The sequence below is a fragment of the Parasteatoda tepidariorum genome, chromosome 2 (assembly GCF_982258835.1).
Source record: "Parasteatoda tepidariorum strain Cologne lab strain chromosome 2, Ptep-v5.0, whole genome shotgun sequence".
Classification (NCBI taxonomy): domain Eukaryota; kingdom Metazoa; phylum Arthropoda; class Arachnida; order Araneae; family Theridiidae; genus Parasteatoda; species Parasteatoda tepidariorum.
The window spans coordinates 26,393,847-26,409,878 of record NC_141756.1 but is presented as its reverse complement, the minus strand read 5'-3'; the positions used below and the strand labels follow the sequence as shown (position 1 = coordinate 26,409,878).

The 16,032-nt window shown below is 32.0% G+C and overlaps 1 long non-coding RNA gene across 1 annotated transcript; it reads left to right on the top strand.

The window, feature by feature from the left end:
- Window positions 1-2,427: 2,427 nt before the first annotated feature.
- LOC147814865 (uncharacterized) lies at window positions 2,428-9,509 on the top strand. The gene is made up of 3 exons (XR_015431312.1): window positions 2,428-2,567; window positions 4,838-4,982; window positions 7,800-9,509. It is a non-coding gene; the product is annotated as an uncharacterized LOC147814865 (long non-coding RNA).
- Window positions 9,510-16,032: the final 6,523 nt, after the last annotated feature.

Below are 16,032 nucleotides of genomic sequence, written 5' to 3'. Positions count from 1 at the left end.
AAAAAAATGGATCGCAATTTCATAAAAAGTTATAGCTTTTTTCGCGAAAAGCGGCACGCTCCGCCACTCCACTCCGCTGATCGCTCAATCGCGCTGCATCAGTTGATTTGGAGGGAATTTAAAAACCTCAACTAAAGTTTCACAAAATAGCTGACATTATATTAAATAATAAATTTATAATTTTAGGTGAATAATATTATGAATAATTGGTTATTTATAATTTATTTACATAATTATTTGAGTTCAAACTTGGAACTAGAAGAATATATTTTATTTATAACTATTTTATCAGAAACTTCAATTACTACCGCGTAAAATGAGATACAATTTTTTAAAATCCATTTATTCTATCCTTAGATATTTATTTTTTAATTAAAAAGAGCTTTAAAATTTAATTGTTAATATCTTGTAAAATAAATTAAATAAAAAAAAATCATTTCGCGCTATTGTTTTGTATAATATATACTTTTCAAAAAACAACAAGAAATTTAAAAATTATGATATCAAATTTTGTGTGTAAGCGCTATTAAAATGTTGACTCAATGACAAATTAAAATTGTTATTTCTATGTAATGATTGATAAATAGGATATGTATGGAAATTGTATAAAATTGTTTAAAGCAAGCTCAATGTTTTATTAATAAATAACTCATCTATAAATTTATCATAGTCAATTGGTTATTAAGAAGAAAAAAAATGAATTAGCTAATAAAAACTGTTAGAATTATTTTTTTTAATAAATAGTAAGAAAAACTATACAGGTTACATTAAAATGCGAGTAAGAAAACGTAATTTAAGCAACAGAAAAAAACTTTGATAATTTCAGATGGTTTGATGGGAGCTGATAAAAATTATCGTTGATAGTTTTAGATTTCATCCTATTTGCGGTAACTTGCTTTCAGTTTAAAAAAAAAGTAAAAAATAAATAATAAAAACAAAGCCCGCGCCCTATGGCCCCGCGTGCGTTTAATCCGCCCCTGGCTGCACAATGGGCTATTGGCGACGGTCTGGGAACCATCACTGAGGATGATCCGAAGACATGCTATCACAATTTCGATCCTCTGCAGAGGGGGTGGCGCCCCCGCTTTGGTAGCCTGACGATCTGCATGCGAAGTCGAGCACCTTAACGAGAACCAATACAGCACGCCCTTGGTCCCTACGCAGACTGATTCCAATGGTCACCCACCCGCACTCTAACCGCAGCCAGTGATGCTTGACTTCGGTGATCTGATGGGAGCCGTGTTAACAAACAGTTCACTGCGGGACCCGGCATTTAAGCCAGTGCAATTGTTGTGATTTATCTAGATATGACATCAACTTGAAGAAACCTAGCAATACTTGACGCATTGACTAAGAGCTATTTTTACTGCTTGTAATTCATGCACTATCGATCACCTCGTAGATCTAGAATGAGAACGTAATCTGACTCCAATCACGTTGCCCGTCATCCCTATATAGGATGCCACTTTAAAATACAAAAAAAAAAAAAAAAAAAATGAAAGATAAGGTTACCTTCTATATCATAAATCTGATTTCTGATGGCTCAGGGGATAGAGTGTTTGTCTCCCAATGAAGTGGACTGGGTTCGAATACCACATCCGGCTTGCACTGACCACAATGATGACATAAAATATTCTCAGTGGTGTCAGACTAATCGTGGGAGGTTTTCTACATGTAATGCTAATTTGTGTTAATTCCATGAAAAAGTCCTCCATGAAGGCTAATTTCTCCCAATACTTGATCCAGGAGTTCCTTGGATTGGATGTTAAAATTTCGAGGCTACGCAGTTGAACATTAGTAGTTGTAAACCCAAAAAAATTGAGTCAGTTGTCTAAGGACGGTTATAAAATATATCATAAATCTTCCTTGAAAAGTCTTATCTCCTCTGCTGACTTTACAAGTGGTCTTCTTGCCTCCACCGTCCCGCAGTGGACTGATCGTTAAGACACGGTTCCCATCAGATCACCGAAGTCAAGCATCACTGGCTACGGTCAGTGTGCGGGTGGGTGACCACTTGGATCAGTCTGCGTAGGGACCGAGGGTGTGCGGTATTGGTCCTCGTTAAACTGTGCTACCATAAAGTGCTCGACTTCGCGCGCAGGTCGTCGGGCTACCGAAGCGGGGGTGCCATCCACTCCGCAGAGGATCAAAATTGTGATGGCATGTCTTCGGATCATCCTCCGGGATGTTTCCCAGACCGTCGCCAATAGCCCATTGTGCAGCTCTAGTGCGACGTAAATTAACAACAACAACAACAATCTCTCGAGGAGATCAGAGGTGCGTAAATTGTATGCAGTGTAAACAGTGCCTAAAAGCTAAAGCTCTTTTATTCGAAACTTATTTTTAACGATATTTGGTCAATTTAGGAATTGGTAACTGGGCGGAGTGAGCTTGACGCTAGCTTTTATCCATCAATCTTCTTATAACCCTATATTGATTGTGTGACCAAACTTTTTCGCCAAAGCAATTGGCGTTGTTTAAACAAAAGCTATTGTTAGAGGAAGCCATTTTCTGTATTTGGCTGCGCGGGATTTCATATTTTATCATCATGAAAGTTTTAATTACAGGTAATTCTTATTAATTAAAGATTTATAATATTAGTGTACGTTTCATAGCAGTATATAAAAAAATTACATGAAATTTTTAAAAAGATTAATGAATTTTATTAAATATCTGTGAATACCACGCGTTAGATTTTAAAGTAAATAGTTTGTAAAATGTATGTATTTTAAGAAAATCGTTATAAAAATTCATTTATCAAAGTTTTTCTCTGTTTCCTTAGAAATCCTTTGTTTGATCTGCCAAAATTGTGTGAAGCAGTTTAGTAATGAAATTTCATTTAGTTAAATTACTTGATTTATATTTATTTTAGTGACATAATACAGAGGTATCTTTTTTTTCTATGAAATATATTGCTAATTAAAATTTATTTTATATAGAAAGATTAATATTGAATTTTCTTAAAAATAGTAAAGAGGGTTTTGATCATGTCTAAAATAATTTGTTTCAATTTTATTGTAAACTAATTTTAAAAAAAAAATCTGAGAGAAATGGAACAAATTTAGATAATATTTATCATTTTCATTCACAGTTACTGCATTCATTATTATTCTTTTAGGTTGTCTTAACTATTGAATAAATTATGAGCATGCATACTTTCAAAAAAAATTTTTATTCTATAGCAGGGTTGGCAGGTTTTTGACATGTGACAGTTTTTGACAGTTTAAACCATGGTTTAAACCGTCACGTCAAAAACCTCACTGTCAAAAATGTCGAAAATGTCAAAAACCTATATTCATATGTAAAATTAAATTAATATATAAAATTTATATATTTTTTATAAAGGATAGTGTTTCTAAATATGTTCTAGAAAAAATAAATTTTAAATTTTGAAGAAACACTTATATTTTGAATAGTAACCAAAATCTTGTACTTTTGAAAGCTCACATCTTTTGTATTCATTATCTTTTGTATTCAATATTATGTATTCATTTTCATGTGTTATTGAAAATCTGCAGTGATATTATTAAGAAATTTATTTATAACCAAATTTAGTGTATAGTATAGATTATACTAAAAATTAGACATTTTTAAAGATAAACATTAGCAGTTTTGCACATTAGACATCTTTTAAAGAAAAATCTTTGTAATATTCCTTTAAATCTTCTTAATAATCTTTTTAACATAAGACAATACAAATTTAAGTGCTTTCTGTTAAATACACAGAGTAGTTAGTGTCGATTTACAGTATATTCAGCCTATTCATTTACTATGCTGAAAATTTAGTTTATCCAAATACTTGTGAATTTCATTTTGCTGAATACTATATACATAGTTTTGTTGAATATCTAAATATTCAGCTGTTGAATAATTACTTCTTGCTTTCAAGATATGCATTATTTGTATTCTTAATACAAGTGGGGGGGAAAAAATTAAGAGGTAAAAATTGTCTTAAAATGATAAGTGTAATAATTATAAATAAATATAATAAACAATATGAATTATATTTATCATTATTCACAAATATAACTACTTTTAAATTCAAATTAACATACTGGATAATAAAGATATTCGGTATAACATAAAAATTTTTTTTCATACACTTGTATCAAGTTTGTATTTATACAACCATAACTTGTAAGTTCCTTATAAATATTAGTTATATGTTCCTTATATGTCAAAAATGCATAGTAATAAACTTTTAATTTTCTTAAGTATCAAAGAAAAAAAATTTTATTTTCAAAATATAAATATTTAAAAAAATTTTGTGCAAAATTTTTCGCACATGTATTTGAATATAAATTTCTGAGATTTTAAATCTGTTATTTTACCTTCATTTTAATTAAAAAATATTTTAAAACCTGCTGATTACCTATAGTATAATTAAATTTCAATATAATGCATGGTAACTGTTGGTAGTTTTGAAGTTTATATATTTTTTTGGCAAACTTTAGTTTTTGACATTTTTGACGGGTTTTTGACGGTTTAAACCAGTATTATACCCTTGTCATGTCAAAAACCACTTTTTGACGTCAAAAACCCAACCCTGTTCTATAGGTGTATCACATTTATGTGCAAAACAATTTGTACTCAATAATTTGTTTTATTTAAAATACATAATACAAATACTATAATAAATTAGAAGATAATTCAGTTTAGCAAGTTATCTTTATTGGATATTAATATGAAATTGAATTTTTTCAATTATTTAACTTCTCAAACTATATCTATAATTGTATTTTTTTCATTACCCTAAGATTTTTGACAGTTTACGTGGACAATGTAAAGCAAACTTTTCATATTTCTTCTTTCTCTTCATAAAATACTTTTTTACTAGGTGATTCCCTGGAGAAGTAATTAGCTAATTACTTAAATGCTGAATGAAAATGGGATATCGATGTTTGCACACCCTAGAATCGGTGTGGACAAATTAAGTGTGCAGTTGTGAAGGGACGATTGTGTTTTTGTCTTAATTCATGTTGGTAAGTTGAAATGTAATTTATTTACATATTTAATGACTATGTATCTAAACCATTTGTTGACATTGTTAGTATCTTGTGTAACTATTCTAATTCAGATACTTATTTATTTTTTTATTAATATTACTTATGGTTGTGCTATAAAATAATAATTTATTTTGCTTTTCTTAAAAATAAAGGAACTAATGATGTGCAATTGGGTACAATGCCCAACTTTAAAAATCTGGCTTGTGTGGTTAATAAAATTTGTGGGGTTATTGGGGAGATTTTGTTTGGTTATCTGTGGAAGAATAATTCTGGGTAGCCAGCCGCCAGGAACTAATAAAAAGAGAAGGGAACTCAGAAGGTATAACTCGTAACCACCCCCGGACAACTATCTACATGTGTGTTTTTTTTGTTATTAAATTTGCAAGTTTAAAATCTGTTTAGCACCTTGGCGATTGTAGTTGGCACAGCAGATCACAATACAGAAATATTTCTGAGTTGTTTTTCTCGAACGAAGAGTTTAGAAAATTCTCTTGCTGAAAGATCAACGTATGCATCAACATTTTGTTAATCTTGAAAACGTCACTATAAAGCGATTCAATGAAGTAATTAAAACTTTGTGAATTTTACTTGGGCTAGTGTTCTGTGAATCAGCTTTATCTGTGGATGAATGTATTGGTTAAGATCACATACATTTAAACTGCCAGGGCCATATTCAACTGGCAAACATCTTTGAAGAATGCATAGCAAAGTTGCTAAAAAAAGAAGTGTATTTATACACAACTTTATATACTAATAATATAAAAATATTGTAATCTTGTCTTGACATTTAGCCAGATAACCAGAACTCATCCCATACAAATAAGAAAGAGTAGTCACAGTCAGATATCTGTTTAGAAGAGATTTGGGTCCGTTAACGAACTATTCGCAAAATATCTTTTCATAAAAACGGACATTTCACAAAATAATTTATCCTTTACTCAGACCCTTCACAAATTCGTTTATCTTCATTATTGTTTTGTTAATCGAATAAACCCTTCCCGGGGGGGGGGGGGGGAAATGACAGGTGTAATCTAAATAAATTTTGTCTTCGGCAGACACTTCTTCCTTTATTCGTCCGAAATGAATATTCTGCGTTCAGCAGTATAGGCAAAATACCAAATATTTGTATGTTGCATCTCTAATTTAGTAGCAGCAATTGCTGTTTATTTTTTAAATTTTAATTTTTTTAATTATAATTTTACAGTGTTCAGTGTTGGGCATAATCTTGTAAGTCTTTACAATTTAAAAACTCCTTGAAAAAGTTTTTTTTTTTTTTTTTTTTTTTTTGCAATAACAGACCCTATTTGCACAAATTCACAAAAGCAGGACCCTGGTTGAAAGAATGTGACTTAACGTTTATTTTATATTCACAAATTACAAGTAATTTTTTCCCAATTTTACAAATACGGACCTTTTACAGAATGTCTGGGCAGATCCCTGACAGTACTTGAACAGATTTAGTACTATGATGCTGTAAAGAAAAATATTCTGTAGAGAGTGTTTTTTTTCTAATATTCTTATCTGTGCTACTTTACACAATGCAGAAATTTTTTTAGATGCAATAGAATATTTTATGACTAGTTCTCTCTCTCAATGATTCTGGTTCTACCCTTAAAGGACAGAGGGAAGATTGTTTAGAGCATTGTACCTGAATTATAAATACTCTTCCACTTTAAATGCCTTTGGTAAAATATACTAAATGAATAATGCTAATAACGCTAATGAATAATGCCAAATGCTATTTCTAAATAGCAATGGGTATATGTTCAACACTAAAAGAGATTATAAAAAATTTTAGATTGCACGGAGATTGATCTAATTCTATTCTTTGTTAGCGTAAATGAGATCTAGACTCAGCAGAAGCTAATATGAGTGTCTCAGTTAGTATCTTTCTCTTTTATTACTATAATGTTTTGATTATTCGGAGAATTGTATATTTTTAACAGTGGCATTATACCTTAATCGTTGTGAGTTTTTTTTCCCCAACTGTATTGTTATAGTACGGATTGTTTACTGTTAGTACAGCACTGTTTATAAATTATTACAGTATTAATAAAATAATTAAAGTCAGAATGAATTAAATGATCTTTTAATGTTTATCAGTATTTGTCTTTAATCACACCGTGGTTAAGGAAAAGACAGTGCCCTACCAGTTAGTATATTCCTCTTTTATTAATAATATATATTCTTTTACTTTGATTATTTCAAAAATATTTATTACTTTTGTTTTTATCAGTGGCATTTATTGCATTCTAAATAAAAACTAATTTAATGTTTGATTTAGATACTAATAAGTTTAGAAAATTAATTTATGATTTTATTTTTTATTCTTGTAAAAGGTTTAGAAAATAATATTCATTAAGGAACTGGTGATGTCGACAGATTTTAGATGATTAGATACTAAAAAACTGGGAACAGTGCAATCAAACCTGAACAATGGACAAACACATCAACATGTACTGACTCATCATTAAAAGTCAGCGTGGGGATAACACAACATGCACATTCCATGATCCATCATGGACTTGTGCCTTTAAGAAGCCTACGTGGCTGTCTCTAGGGTAAACGGTGACTCAACAGTGCACACACCAACTGAACAATTGGCTGTGGGGTCATTATGTTGTGTAAAGAAAATATAATAAAATCTGTGCTGTGACTAACTATTAAATGCTGTGATGTAATGTCCTGTGATTGTCTTGTTCTTAAAGCCATTAGTCTTTATATGTAAACCCTGATTGATGCTGCAATAGAAATATTAAATAATATTAATCAGACACTTTCCCTCTCTTTCAGATGTAAGTAACCTGACTAAATTGGGGATCTGCAAAAAGAAAAAATCGAGCAACAAAGCTAATGTTGCAATAATTTACACTCCTTTTTTATGTCTTGATTTTAAAGTGACAGATGTGTCAAATCCCCGAGTATGAGTTTGAGTGATGCTTCCACCCAAAAGAGTTGTGAGACCACTCTGAAAGTGTCGCAAGTATGCCATATGTGTGGAAAAAGATGGATATGCCAGATTTAATAATAATAAAAAAATTTCTGTTAATCTGTGCTTATAACTTAAAACTTATACTTCTGTGCTAAATGTTCTTTCACTCTGTAATTCAAATTGATTCAAACTAATGTATGCAATCCTTTATTAGATTCACAATTTGAAGAGTTGTGCTTTTATCTATATACTTAACCATTGGTTGAAATCTTAACAAGGTATCTTGATTACAATATTAATTTGAAGCAACTTGTTCTCTTCTAGCTTTTGCCTGGATTCTGCTGATGATTCATGTTTGTCCCGGGGAATGGTCTCACAGCATTGTCTGCTTAAAGCTTTTCTGTGAGATATATTTACCAGGACTTGATTTTCTACAATGGTTTATGCAGAGTCTCATTTAGTTTGAAGAATATCTCTGTACCGTAACAAGATAACATTTCAGTCATTGGTTTTGCTATATGTATTAAATATAATTGTATATTTTTTAAATTCATAAAAATAATTAAGCTCTTTATTTTCCGGCACGGTTGTCAGTTATTAATATAACTGAAGTCTTTGATTGGATTCTGATCCACTGTAGAATTTTAAAGTAACATGATTTCTATTTTTTTATCTAGAAAAATGCTTTTATTTTACAGCTGACTAAGCAAACAATAGCATAGCTGCCAACTGTTCAGAATTTTTCGGATTTGTTCCTAATTTTTAAATCCAATCTGATATTTTTATAAAAATTCTGAATTTTCATAAAATTTTTGATTTTAAACCAATCCTTTTTTCGGATCGCCACAAGCATGCATCCTGTGATTATTGTGCTAAAGTAATTTTTAGTAGCTTTTTATTGGAAAATATTATTCCAATAGCTGTCTGTTGCTGATTATTTCACAAAATTATTATTTTTGGAAATTTTTTTTTGTAGTATTTAAACACTTGCATCAGAAATATTTGTTTATGATGTAGATTATTATTTACCAGTGTTTTATAATTTGGAGATAAATAATTATATATTAATAGGTAATGTTTGTTTTTAATATATTATACCGGTATTCCTAATTATAAAACATTAATATTATAAGTTTCCCACAAAAGATAGCGTTTATAGTTTTGTTTTACTAATTTACATATTTAAATATATGTCTATTAATGTTATGATTTAATAATTAAATTTTTATCTTACTCTCGTAATTAGTGCGTATAATTTTGTCGCATATAGTGTTCCTCATTTTTGATTCCTAAGGTTGGCAGCTATGCATAGTTATAAAGAAAGACTTAGCTGCTCTTTTTCTCAGGATGATGCCACTGATAGTGGTCATAGACCTTATATGATTGCATCTGCAAGCACCTTCATAGAGTCAAACTAGCTACCATACTCTGTCTATTGTGTAAGAACAAAAACAAATATACGTGCTTCAAATTCTCAGATCCAACTTGAATAAATTTTTTTTTCTTCCTTTTTTATACTTTTTACATATGCTGTACTCTTACCACTAAAAATAAATATATTCAAAAGAAAATTTATCTCATTTATTTATTCTTTCTTGAAGATGTATATCAAGAGAAAGATACTATTTTATAGTACATATGTATCCAAGGTGTTACTACTATAACATTGCAACTATTTCAGTTTAAATGAATCTCAAGTAAGAATTTAATGCTACTATATTTAATTAAAATTTTGAAAATACGTCCAATAGTACGTTTAGAAGTTATTTGACTAAAATATTGATAAGTATTGTACAAGGGCTAGCTCTTGACCTGAGAAAAAAACAAGAGTTTCGGGAAACGAAAAGCGTTAGTTAACTTATTTTTAACGAACTGTAATTCAACTTTTTTTTATTTTCAACTAGCTGAATATCCACTCTTCGAACAGGATTAATAAAATCAAAAAAACAATAACTCGGTACTGAACAACCCAATGAAATCGTGGACAAAACTGAACGGTATATACTGACAAAATTAATAAGCAAAAACATAACAAAACCTGTTTTTTGTTGTTCAGCCCATTAAAATTGAGATTAACTGTATTCAACATTACTAGGCATAATATCGAAATTATCCATTAACTTGGAATTTTTGTAAATAAGTAATTTTTTTAATTTATATAATAGGAATTACCCATATTAATTAAGCATCATTGGCGACAATAATAGTATGGCGCTTGTTTACGATTAATCTATACGAATAAGTACCTGAACTCCATAAATGTTGCTTTTTGTAACATAATGGCTTACTTTTTAGTATTTCAATATGCATCTATTACATTACTTAAATGAACTGAGCGTCAGCATTAACACTTTGACTCAGAATTTTCATTAAATATATTTTTTTTCATTATTTCTTTGTATTTATTCATGTCAGGATAGGTGAGAAATAAATTTAGAAGTTTAATAATATTTGGTGAGATGAAATATAACGTGAAACACCATGTCTTTTCCTGCATAAAAAGTCAAATATTTCAAACGCGGTTCACTTCCAAACAATTTAACTAATATGCAGTTATTTAAATCTTAGCGAAACAGTTATTTATAATTGAAACTTCTTTAATTTACAAAATCTATAATACATTTTTGAATATGAATCAAAAAAAGATTTTTCCAAACTAATTATTTTGAATTTTATATTTCAGTAAAATATATAATTCCGTAATCTAACAAATATTTTTTATCAGCTGTTTGACTTTTTATTTTTAAAGAGAGAATACCAAAAAAATATATATATTCTTACTAGGAATTAAAAGGCCAAAGAAAAAGAAAAGAGGGACAGCGGTTAATAAAACTGAAGTAATTTTCTACGTTTTTCCTAAGCAAATTAGTACCACTTTCCCATTAATTTTGCCTTTCATTGCAAAAGAATTTTTTTTTTAACTTTAATTACCGCTGTTTTTAAATTATTTACTTATACCGAAACACATTTTGACAGACGTGACAAATTAAATACGTGATTTCAGATAACTTTAGAGATAATTTGGTGACATAGTGCTACCACGTAAATTTTTTTTTTTCATTGTTGTTTGCGTCGCACTAAAGCTGCTCAATGGGCTATTGGTAACGGTCTGGTAAACATTCCTGACAATCATCTGAAGACATGCCATCACAATTTTGAACTCTGCCGAGGTGAGGCTCCCTTCGCTTCGATAGACCGACGACATGCGCGTGAAGTCAAGTACTTACGTATAACATTTTAACGAGAACCAATACCTCACACCCTCGGTCCCTTCACAGATTGATCCAGATAGTTTTTCACCCGCACGCTGACAGCGGCCAGTTATGCTCGACTTCGGTGATCTGCTGAGAACGTGTCAACAATCAGTAAATTGCGGAACTGTTGTTGATTGAAATTATGACGTAGCGAGAAAAAAGAACTAAATAAAGTACAAGCAATAACTCTTTTTTATTGTTATTAAATAGAGCTATAAAGTATCAATGATGTTATCTTTAAGATTTTTGAGGAAACAACGGCTAAGGCTTAACCAGTCAACCCCGCTTAAAGGAATATCATCAGTTCCAGCCAAATCTATGCAATTGAGCGGGTTATTCGATTAAAAGGATAGTGCAATATTCTATCCTAAATTTCTGCGAAATTTTATTTTTAATGGTATTTAGTGCAAATTATAGTGTTTTGATTAAATAAACTTAGTTTTATGATCAATAAACAATTTTGATTAATAGTATCTGTGTTAGTATCATAAAATATAAATGTCATTTAAGGTTATATAAAAATAAATCAATATTAGTGAATAGTATAATATATAGGTACTAAAATATTATTTGATCCCTTCCGAAAAAATCTATAATTGAAGACTATTTTTATACCCGTTTAATTCGTCAATTTATCAAAATTAGATTTTCCCTTTCAGTTTCTATTAAGACTTTCATGAATAATTGCGTATTCCTCTCAAACGCATAGTCAGATTATTTATTTTAAATTTTTTTTTTCTAACCTCGTCTTGAGAATTTCCAAATTAATGAGCTATTTTAGTTTGGAATTTTTTTTAATATATCGTTTCCCAGATTCATTGTCCCCCCTCCTCTATTAATTCAAATCCATCCTTTTCTCGCTGAACTTGCAATCATTCTCAGAGTTATTCTCTGGATTAAGCAATAATTATTCTTACTTAAGAGAAAGACACACTGTATACTGATTTGTTACGTTTTTGAAATTTTTTCTTATGAAAGCTAATAGCGCACCAGGAGGGGACCACAAATCTTGACTACAAAACAAATCACTCTGTACCTTTTTAAAATTCTAAATGATGTGTAAGTAAGTACAATTTGTCTAAAGTAAGAACTCCCCTATTCGTCTGGACCTGTGGGGGTGACTATGGTAACAAGGTATAACTATTTCAAATAGGGGTGTGGGTCACTATTTAGGATATATTTTGTCTCGGGTGGGGGAGAGAAAGGGAATCATTTTTCTTCATATTGCCCTAAAGAAGTGTTTCCCAAAGTGTGGTACGCGTACCCCCAGGGGTACGGGAACAGTTTAGCGAGGGTACGCGTCCTTATGCGAAATATCTTGCAATAAACGAAAATTTCAAACAAACTTATTTAAAAACAAAGCTAGCCATGAAAATTTACGATTACGTATTTTTCTATTTGCTATTTTTTGCGGAGTTTGCAGTTAATAATTAGTGGTGTCAACAGCCAGTTGTGATTTTTAACTTTTGTGCAATTTTTTTATAGTAAAAAATACACTCATTTTTTTATTAGTGGTACACAGCATTACGAAAAATTTAGAAAGGGTACACAAAAGTCATAAGTTTGGGAAACACTCTAAAGTAAAGAGAAGCTACCCTCCCTGAAATTCGCTATTCTTGTACCCTTAGCAGCAGACGGCCTCAGATTTAGAGGCGGGGGGAGTTCTTACCGTAAACAAACTATAATTCAAAGAGGGGTAAAACACTCGTCGCTCACTTCAATGTATAACTAGCAGCAAGATTAGATTTTTTTTTTCAATTTTACCCCTAACACCTGTTTAGACCAACTAATGAACAGGGCCCTTTTGAAGTGACCACCTATTGTATCCTTATCTTAACTGAAAAACGAAAATTTCATTTTAGTTAGTGAAGCATTTCTCCAAAATAAACAAATTTTTTTCATTTCAGTACCTCTTCTTCATGCAATTAGGCGGGGACAAAAAATAAAGAATGTCAGTAATAAAGAAGACGGGGAAGTTTAACATTAGTTGCATACAAAATGATTTGGTTCCATTCGTGTAAGCTTGTTATTCGATTATCCGACATGTAATTAAGTGGACATGACGCAAGAAAGTTCCAATCCGTTTTTCGCTCGGTTTGTAATATAATGTTTTAATGTGAACAGTAACCTTCGTGCGACGAACTATTAATATGCCAAATTTCATTGCTCTCTGTCAGATGGTTTAGTCCAGGGGTGGCAAACCTTTATGTCTCAAGGTGCAATTTTTTCTAAAAATATGTTTAATGAACTAGTTAATGTATAGTTTGTCTAAAGTAAAAACTCGCCTAGCCATTTGTCAAGACCCTTGGCGGTGACTATGGTAACGAGGTCTAACTATTTCAAGGGATGTGGGGTCATTGCTTAGGACAGATTTTGACTAAGATTCAGCGAGAGTTAGAGGACTTTTTTCCCAGTCTATTGTGTTAGCCCTAGAGTAAAGAGAAGCTACCTTCCCTCCCCCCCCCCAATGCCCTCCTGTGTTAACATTGTTCGTCAATTCGGACATTAACAGGGCAGATTTGTTGGCCTCTCTTACAAGGGCACCATATTAGGTGGGCCAACGTTGCTCCCACAGTAAGGACAGATAGTACAGAGAAGAAAAGAACATCCATGCCTTGCCCGGGATTCGATCCCAGAACCTTTCTGGTGCAAAGGCAGTTCCCTAACCCCTCCACAGGCCGGTCGGCTAGCTACCTTCCCTGGAATACGCTATTCTTGTATCCATAGCAGCAGACGGCCTCAGACCATGTGGCGGGGGGAGTTCTTAGCTTAGACAAACTATAAATACTCTGTTAAATTCTGCATCCATTTATAATTACATTCATGTTTTTAAAATATAGGAAAAAACAAGTGAGTGCGAGCGAAAAGGACACATAGCCTCTAACATAATTGGATATAAATAGGAGAACAGATTTTAAATTATCTTAAGTTAAAGCTAGACGCCCGGTGGCTGAGTGGTAGTGCTTTGCGCTCCCGTGCCACCGGTCCTGGGTTCGATCCTCAAGCCGGGCAAGGTTGACTCAGCCTTTCATCCCTTAAGTGGGTAGACAAATGAGTACCAAGCATGCTTGGGAACTAAACACTTGGGGTTCCGCGTTCGGCTGACCACCTAACTGGAACATCTGCTCCTGTACCCCAGAGCCCAATGTCAAGAAAACTGAGATGGGCCCAGTAGGCCTTGGCCCCCTAGGGGCTGTCGCGCCACTGAGTTTAGTTTAAGTTAAAGCTACATTTTTTTCCTTCGGCATAATTTAGTTAAGCTAAGATTATAAGAAGTAAAATTATGACCGCGGCAGTACCTATAGAGTGGGGGGAGTCTCTCCCCCCTCCCTATATATATATGTGTGTGTGTAACATAAAGCGCTTCAACTAATCTTTTTATGTTATTCCTTTGTCGAAATCTTTTTCTTAATTTACTATTCTAAACTAAACGCTCTTGCACTTTAATATTCACATCCTGTCTTGTAATCTACTTTTGGTTACTCGAGTAACAGTTTTGATTTTTCCCCTTATTTGAACTGTGAGAAAGACTTTTTCACTCGCCTTATTTAAAATATAGATTTTGTTTTATAACCGTCGTTGAACAGCCGACCCAATTTTAGGTTTACGACTCCTAATGTTCAACTCTGTAACCTTGTAATTTTGAACAAATTCAGAAGACAAGGAAATTTTTGTTTCAGTACCCTCAGAGGTATTGATTTGTTATAGGAACATGGAGGACTTTGCAACTCGATAGATTTAACTTGCATCAGTCACCATTTACTACACGGGCAGTCTTCGGCCGGCTGTGGATGAACCCACGAACTCTTGGGCATGGGTTCAGTGCCCTACTATCCAGGCCTATAATAGATAGATTTTATTTTATTTTATATCCGTCGTAGAACAGCTGATCCAATTTTTGGGTTTACGACCACTAATGTTCAACTCCGTAGTTTTGTAATTTTATAATTAAAAACTGGAAAGTTCCGCCCCTTGTTTACGTTGCTGATCAACCCTCATGGTTGCTTCTCATTAATCATTGCGGATTAAGAGAAAAAAACCGTTTATTTCCATAAATTACGATCGAATTGCTATTTACATTTTGAAGATGACTAAATTTAGACAAAACAATAAAATTGGTACCAATCAATAAAATTGGTACCAATCAATAAAATTGGAACATCCTGTAGAGTTAATACTCAGTGAAGATGGAACCAAGGGAAAGAGTATTCGCCTCCGAATGAGGTGAACCAGATTCGAATCCCAATAATGGCTGGTCGATACGAATTCCGCACCCGGCTTGCACCTACTACAGTGCTGATGCAAAATATCCTCCGCGGTAGACGGATTATAGGATTTCGTGGTTTTTTTCTTCGTGTAACGCAAACGCGGGTTAGTTTCAATAAAAAAAAATTCCCAACACTTGATCCAAGAGTTCCCTTGTCTTCTGGATTGGGTACAAAATTACAAGGCGACGTTGTTGAACATTGGTAACAGTAAACCCAAAATTGGGTCGGCTGTTGAACGACGATTATGAAATAAAATAAAAACCACGCGCTCCAATCACAATATTTTTCAGTAATATCCCGATTTTTTTTTTTTTTTTTGAGAGTCAGATTTAAAGCTCTTAAATATCATTACTTAAACTGCATAACATATTTGAGTTTGGATGGAGTTGGATGACTGCATTCAAATCATCCTATTACAATCATTGTTGTCGAAACTGGTTGTCGTAATAATTTCATTTAAAAACAATAAAAGGTTTCAACTTAAACAGGGCATTTCATAAAGTTCAACCTTAATGTATATTTTTAAAATCCTTGATGAAATTTAAGTAAAAAAACGAGTACACACATTAAGG